Below are 7,750 nucleotides of genomic sequence, written 5' to 3'. Positions count from 1 at the left end.
GAGCAGCAAGAGTGATTAGCATGCTCTTAGTACTTGTCCTCTCATGTCCGTGTTCTTTGTCCTGAACTTAATCTCAAAGAGTGATCATGTTGAACTCGATGATATCTTTCCTTCTGGTACAAGTGAATGTTTCTTCTTTAAGCTGGTATTGGTGGTGATTAGATAGCGGTAATGACTATGATGATTAAATAGTGGTAATGACGACTATAATGATTTTTAGCTAGCTAGTATACCGTTAACTAGTCTTGTTGGTGATGATATATATGATGCAATAGTTTTTATATTAATATGATGATGATGAGTTATTATATCATTTATGAAATAAACCGCAGATTAGTTTCAACTGGATGGATCCTAGCTAGCTAAGTGAGCAAGTATATGCCATATCCATATTACTTGCTCACCTAATATAAGTGATCAAGTAATATATATGGATATGGCATATATACTTTGATCACTTAGCTAGGATCCATGCATGCATCCAGTTGAAATTAATCTGCGGTACTTTCACCTAATGATTTAACAACTCATTATAATGTAAAAACAATCTTTAAATTGAATTGAAAATACAAAACTAAAGGTAAAATAAAAAATAAAACCAAAAACCCCTGAACATTTAGTACCGGTTGGGGTTACCAACCGGTACTATAGGTCTCCCCGCACCCGACCCTGGCTCGTGCCACGTGGTGGCACTTTAGTGGAGGTTCGTGCCGAACCGGTACTAGGGGGGGGAGGGGACCTTTAGTCCCCACCCTTTAGTGCCGGTTACAGAACCGACATTAAAGGCCCTTACGAATTGGTGCTATAGCTCGGTTTTGCACTAGTGACATCACTCCTTGTCTCATGCTGCAGAGGCTGCCTGACACTTTTATGAAGATGTTGGATGGCCATCGGCCAAAGAATGTGAAGCTGCAACAGGCCGACAACGGGCTTCGTAGGCATTGGGACATGGAGGTGGTGATCAGGTATGGCCACATGTACCTGTCTTGTGGTTGGGAGCAGTTCTACCGTCCTACGACCTACGGCACGGGTACTTCCTTGTCTTTAGGTACGACGGTGATGCCATGCTTGCCGTGAAGGTGTTCAACATGAGTATGTGCCGCATGCGCTACCAGGATGATGATGATGCCAGTACATTCTACCTCTTCTTCCTCTACATTTGGGTTTGTCGCACATCGATTGTTAATGGTCATTGTTGCATTTGGTTAGGCAATGGGAGCAGCAGCAGCGACTCTGGCTACAGCAAAAGCAGCAGCGACTCTGTCTACAACAAAAGCAGGAGCGAGGATGACCCGGAATGGAGTGGGGAAGAAGAGGAGCAGAGTGGGGATGGGGAGGTGCAGCCTATTCTGTCTGACGATGACCTCGCGATGGTGGTGGCTGACGAGGGCCAAGCGATGGTGTTGGCCGATGATGGGCAAGCAATGGTGGTGGCTGATGATGGCTAAGAGATGGTGGTGGCTGAAGATGACCTAGCGATGGTGCTGCCTGAAGATGGCCTCGCGATGGTGGTGGTGCCTGACAATGACGTCGCGATCCCACAACTGGGCGATGCTACGTCTTGAGCTTGCGTTGGTTTTCCTCGAAGAGGAGAGGGTGATGCAACACAGTAGCGTAAGTATTTCCCTCAGTTTTTGAGAACCAAGGTATCAATCCAGTAGGAGGCTCCTCAACAAGTCCCACGAACCTACACAAACAAACAAAGAACTCGCAACCAACGCGATAAAGGGGTTGTCAATCCCTTCACGGCCACTTGCGAAAGTGAGATCTGATAGAGATAGTATGATAAGATAAATATATTTTTGGTATTTTATAATATAGATGCAGAAAATAAATATGTAAATAAAAGTAGATTGGAAACAAATATGATAAGAGATAGACCCGGGGGCCATAGGTTTCACTAAAGGCTTCTCTCGAGAGCATAAGTTTTACGGTGGGTGAACAAATTACTATCAAGCAATTGATAGAAAAGCAAATAATTATGATGCTATCTAGGCATGATCATGTATATAGGCATCACATCCATAACAAGTAGACCGACTCCTGCCTGCATCTACTACTATTACTCCACACATCGACCGTTATCCAGCATGCATCTAGAGTATTCAATTCATAAGAACAGAGTAACGCATTAAGCAAGATGACATGATGTAGAGGGATAAACTCAAGCAATATGGTATAAACCCCATCTTGTTATCCTCGATGGCAACCATACAATACGTGTCTTGCAACCCTTTCTGTCACTGGGTAAGAACACCGCAAGATTGAACCCAAAGCTAAGCACTTCTCCAATGGCAAGAAAGATCAATCTAGTAGGCCAAACCAAACCGATAATTCGAAGAGACTTGCAAAGATAACTCAATCATATAAAAGAATTCAGAGAAGATTCAATTATTATCCATAGATAAATCTGATCATAAACCCACAATTCATCGGATCTTGACAAACACACCGCAAAAAGAGATTACATCGAATAGTTCTTCACAAGAGAGGGGAAGAACATTGTATTGAGATCCAAAAAGAGAGAAGAAGCCATCTAGCTAATAACTATGGACCCATAGGTCTGTGATAAACTACTCACAACTCATTGGAGGGGCAAGGATTTTGACGTAGAAGCCCTCCGTGGTGGATTCCCCCTCCGGCAGAACGCGGGCGACGGCTCCAAGATGGGATCTCGCGGATACAGAAGGTTACGGTGGCGGAAATATTTCTTTAGGTGGCTCCTGGATGTTTTCGGGGTACGTAGACTTATATAGGAGGAAGAAGTATGTCGGTGGACGCCCGAGGGGCCCACGAGACAGGGGGCGCGCCCTACAGGGGGGCGCCCTCCTATCTCGTGGAGGCTCCGGTTGTTTCTTGACTTGCACTCCATGTCCTCTGGATCACGTTCGTTCCAAAAGTCACGCTCCCGAAGGTTTCATTCCGTTTGGACTCCGTTTGATATTCCTTTTCTTCGAAATACTGAAATAGGCAAAAAAACAGCAATACGGGCTGGGCCTCCGGTTAGTAGGTTAGTCCCAAAAATGATAATAATGTATAAAATAAAGCCCATAAACATCCAAAACAGGTAATATAATAGCATGGAACAATAAAAAATTATAGATACGTTGGAGACGTATCAAGAATCCCCAAGCTTAATTCCTGCTCGTCCTCGAGTAGGTAAATGATAAAAAAAGAAATTTTTGATGTGGAATGCTACCTAGCATAATTCTCAATGTAATTTTCTTCATTGTGGCATGAATGTTCAGATCCAACTAATACAAGATAAAAGTTCATATTGACATAATAAATAGTAATACTTCAAGCATACTAAGCAAAGTAATCATGTCTTCTCAAAATAATATGGCCAAAGAAAGTTATCCTTACAAAATCATATAGTCTGGCTGTTGCTCTATCTTCATCACACAAAGTATTTAATCATGCACAACCCCGATGACAAGCCAAGCAATTGTTTCATACTTTAATAATCTCAAACTCTTTCAACTTTCACGCAATACATGAGCGTGAGCCATGGACATAGCACTATATGTGGAATAGAATGATGGTTGTGGAGAAGACAAAAAAGAGGAAGATAGTCTCACATCAACTAGGCGTATCAACAGGCTATGGAGATGCCCATTAATAGATATCAATGTGAGTGAGTAGGGATTGCCATGCAACGGATGCACTAGAGCTATAAATGTATGAAAGCTCAACAAAAGAAAACTAGTGGGTGTGCATCCAACTTGCTTGCTCACGAAGACCTAGGGAATTTTGAGGAACCCCATCATTGGAATATACAAGCCAAGTTCTATAATGAAAAATTCCCAGTAGTATATGAAAGTGACAACATATGAGACTCTCTATCATGAATATCATGGTGCTATTTTGAAGCACAAGTGTGGAAAAAGAGATAGTAGCATTGTCCCTTCTCTCTTTTTCTCTCATTTTATTCCCTTTTTTCATTTCCTCCTTTTTTTCTTTGGCCTTCTTTTTTTCTTTCTTTTTGGCCTTCTCTTGTTTTTTCTCCTTTTTTTTCTTTTTGTAAAGTCCGAATTCTCATCCCGACTTGTGGGGGAATCATAGTCTTCATCATCCTTTCCTCACTAGGACAATGCTCTACTAATGAAGATCATCACACTTTTATGGATTTACAACTCAAAGCTAGAACAAGGTATGACTCTATATGAATGCCTCCGGTGGTGTACCGGGATATGCAATGAATCAAGAGTGACATGTATGAAAATTATGAAGGTGGCCTTGCCACAAATACAATGTCAACTACATGATCATGCAAATAGCAATATGACAAAAGTAATGCGTGTCATATGAAAAGAACGGTGGAAAGTTGCATGGAAATATATCTCGGAATGGCTATGGAAATGACATAATAGGTAGGTATGGTGGCTGTTTTGAGGAAGGTATATGGTGGGTGTATGGTACCGGCGAAAGTTGCACGGTACACGAGAGGCTAGCAATAATGGAAGGGTGAAAGGGCGCGTATAATCCATGGACACAACATTAGTCAAAAGAACTCATATACTTGTTGCAAAAATTTATAAGTCATCAAAAACCAAAGCACTACACGCATGCTCCTAGGGGGATAGATTGGTAGGAAAAGACCATCGCTCGTCCCCGACCGCCACTCATAAGGAAGACACTCAATAAATAAAATTGTGCTCCAACTTCATCACAAAGCAGTTCACCATACGTGCATGCTATGGGAATCACAAACTTCAACACAAGCATTCTTTAAATTCATAATCACCCAACTAGCATGACTTTAATATCACTACCTCCCTATCTCAAAACAATTATCAATCATCAAATTGATCATAGCATCCAATTCACTTTCTATGATAGTTTTTATTATACCCAACTTGGATGCTCATCATTCTAGGACCAATTTATAACCATAGCAAATACCATGCTGTTCTAAGAGACTCTCAAAATAATATAAGTGAAGCATGAGAGACTAGAAATTTCTTCAAAATTAATCCACCACCGTGCTCTAAAAGATATAAGTGAAGCACTAGAGCAAAAACTATCAAGCTCAAAAGATATAAGTGAAGCACATAGAGTATTCTATCAAATCCTAAGCAAATAGGCTTCTCCCAAAAGGTGTGTTACAGCAAGGATGATTGCGGTAAACTAACAAGAAAAGACCAATATAATACATGACGCTCCAAGCAAAACACATATCATGTGGTAAATAAAAATATAGCTCCAAGTAAAGTTACCAATGAACGAAGACGAAAGAGGGGATGCCTTGTGGGGGCATCACCAAGCTTAGGCTTTTGGCTATCCTTGAATATCTTGGGGTTCCTTGGGCATCCCCAAAGTTAGTCTCTTGCCACTCTTTATTCCATAGTCCATAAAAGCTTTACCCAAAACTTGAAAACTTCACAACACAAAACTCAACAGGAAATCTTATAAGCTCCGTTAGTGAAAGAAAACAAAACCAACACATAAGATACTGTAATGAACTCATTATTTATTTATATTGGTGTTAAACCTACTGTATTCCAAGTTCTCTATGGTTCATAAACTATTTTACTAGCCATAGATGCATCAAAATAAGCAAACAACACACGAGAAACAGAATCTGTCAAAAACAGAACAGTCTGTAGCAATCTGTAACTAACGCAAAATTATGGAACCTCAAAAATCCTACAAAAATAGGAAGTCCTAAACAATTTGTTTATTGAACAGAAGCAAAAAGAATCAATGCAAAATCTCGTTTCTGTGATTTATTGAATTTTTTCTCGTGAGCGCAAAGTTTCAATTTTTCAGCAGAATCAAACCAACTCATATCATAGGTTATCCTATAGGTTCTACTTGGCACAAACACTAAATAAAACATGAAAAAACATCTAAACATAAAGTATAAACAAAATTTAACACTAAACAGGAATAAAAAGAAAAAACATAAAGAAAATTGGGTTGCCTCCCAACTAGCGCTATCGTTTAACGCCCCTAGCTAGGCATAAAAGCGAAGATAGATCGAATGAGTGCCATCTTTGGCACTTGATTCATTCATAGAGCACTTGTGATCTCTAGGGGTTTCTCACCTTTTAGCAAGGGATAAACCTTTAGGCAAAAATTCGAGAAGTTCATTGGTAGCAAAATGTTCCTTAACGATAGAGAGACAATTGGGATAAACACTTATGGATTTGAGATCCGCGTCTCCCTTACTAGAAGAATCACCCTTATTTTTAGGAACATAAATAAACTTGGCAGTTTTAGTAGAGTGTTTTGGAGTGTTTTTCATAGAGGAAAAAGCGGAACCTAAGTTTGTAATGATATCCTCAAGTTTACCGATTCTAGCAGAGTCTAGATCAATTTTCTCATTTACTATAGGTTCTTTCTCTTTGAGTTTTTTCAAAGTAACTCCAACCCTAGATCCATATTGTGTGATGTGATTATGAATCTTTTTATCCAAATTTTCAATTGATTCAACAGTGGTAATTTTATTTTCAATAATATCAAGCCGTTGCATAACATGTTCTAGAGTTAAAACAGTTCCATTAACCAAAAGAGGTGGTGGGCCAAACAAATCTAACATAGCATTATAAGCATCGAACGTATGGCTACTCAAGAAATCACCTCCAGCAACAGTATCAAGAACACATCTATACCAAGGAGTGATGCCTACATAAAAATTGCGGAGAAGAACGGAAGTATAAAGCTTCCTAGTAGATCTATTTTGAGCATTGCAAATTCTGTGCCAAGCATGTTTTAAATTTTCTCCCCCCCTTTGTTTGAAATTGAGGATTTCATGTTCGGGAGTAATAAAGAGGATAGGAGGACTAGCCATAACGACAAGGTAAGCGATCCAACACACGAGCAAACGGAAAAGAGACGGCAAACGGAAAAGAGAGGAGAAGATTGGGAAAGAGAGGGCGAATAAAACGGCAAGGGTGAAGTGGGGGAGAGGAAAACGAGAGGCAAATGGAAAATAATGTAAATGCGAGGGAGATGATTTTGTGATGGGTACTTGGTATGTCTTGACTTGAGAGAAGACCTCCCCGGCAACGGCGCCAGAAATCCTTCTTGCTACGTCTTGAGCTCGCATTGGTTTTCCTCGAAGAGGAGAGGGTGATGTAGCATAGTAGCGTAAGTATTTCCCTCGGTTTTTGAGAACCAAGGTATCAATCCAGTAGGAGGATCCTCAACAAGTCCCACGAACCTACACAAACAAACAAAGAACTCGCAACCAATGCGATAAAGGGGTTGTCAATCCCTTCACGGCCACTTGCGAAAGTGAGATCTGATAGAGATAGTATGATAAGATAAATATATTTTTGGTATTTTATAATATAGATGCAGAAAATAAAGATGCAAATAAAAGTAGATTGGAAACAAATATGATAAGAGATAGACCCGGGGGCCATAGGTTTCACTAGAGGCTTCTCTCGAGAGCATAAGTTTTACGGTGGGTGAACAAATTACTATCAAGCAATTAATAGAAAAGCGAATAATTATGATGTTATCTAGGAATGATCATGTATATAGGCATCACATCCATAACAAGTAGACCGGCTCCTTCCTACATCTACTACTATTACTCCACACATCGACCGCTATCCAACATACATCTAGAGTATTAAGTTCATAAGAACAGAGTAACGCATTAAGCAAGATGGCATGATGTAGAGGGATAAACTCAAGCAATATGATATAAACCCCATCTTGTTATCCTCGATGGCAACAATACAATACGTGTCTTGCAACCCTTTCTGTCACTGGGTAAGAACACCGCAAGATTGAA

The sequence above is a fragment of the Triticum aestivum genome, chromosome 5B (assembly GCF_018294505.1).
Source record: "Triticum aestivum cultivar Chinese Spring chromosome 5B, IWGSC CS RefSeq v2.1, whole genome shotgun sequence".
Taxonomy (NCBI): Eukaryota; Viridiplantae; Streptophyta; class Magnoliopsida; order Poales; family Poaceae; genus Triticum; species Triticum aestivum.
Note: the sequence above shows the minus strand (reverse complement) of the source record.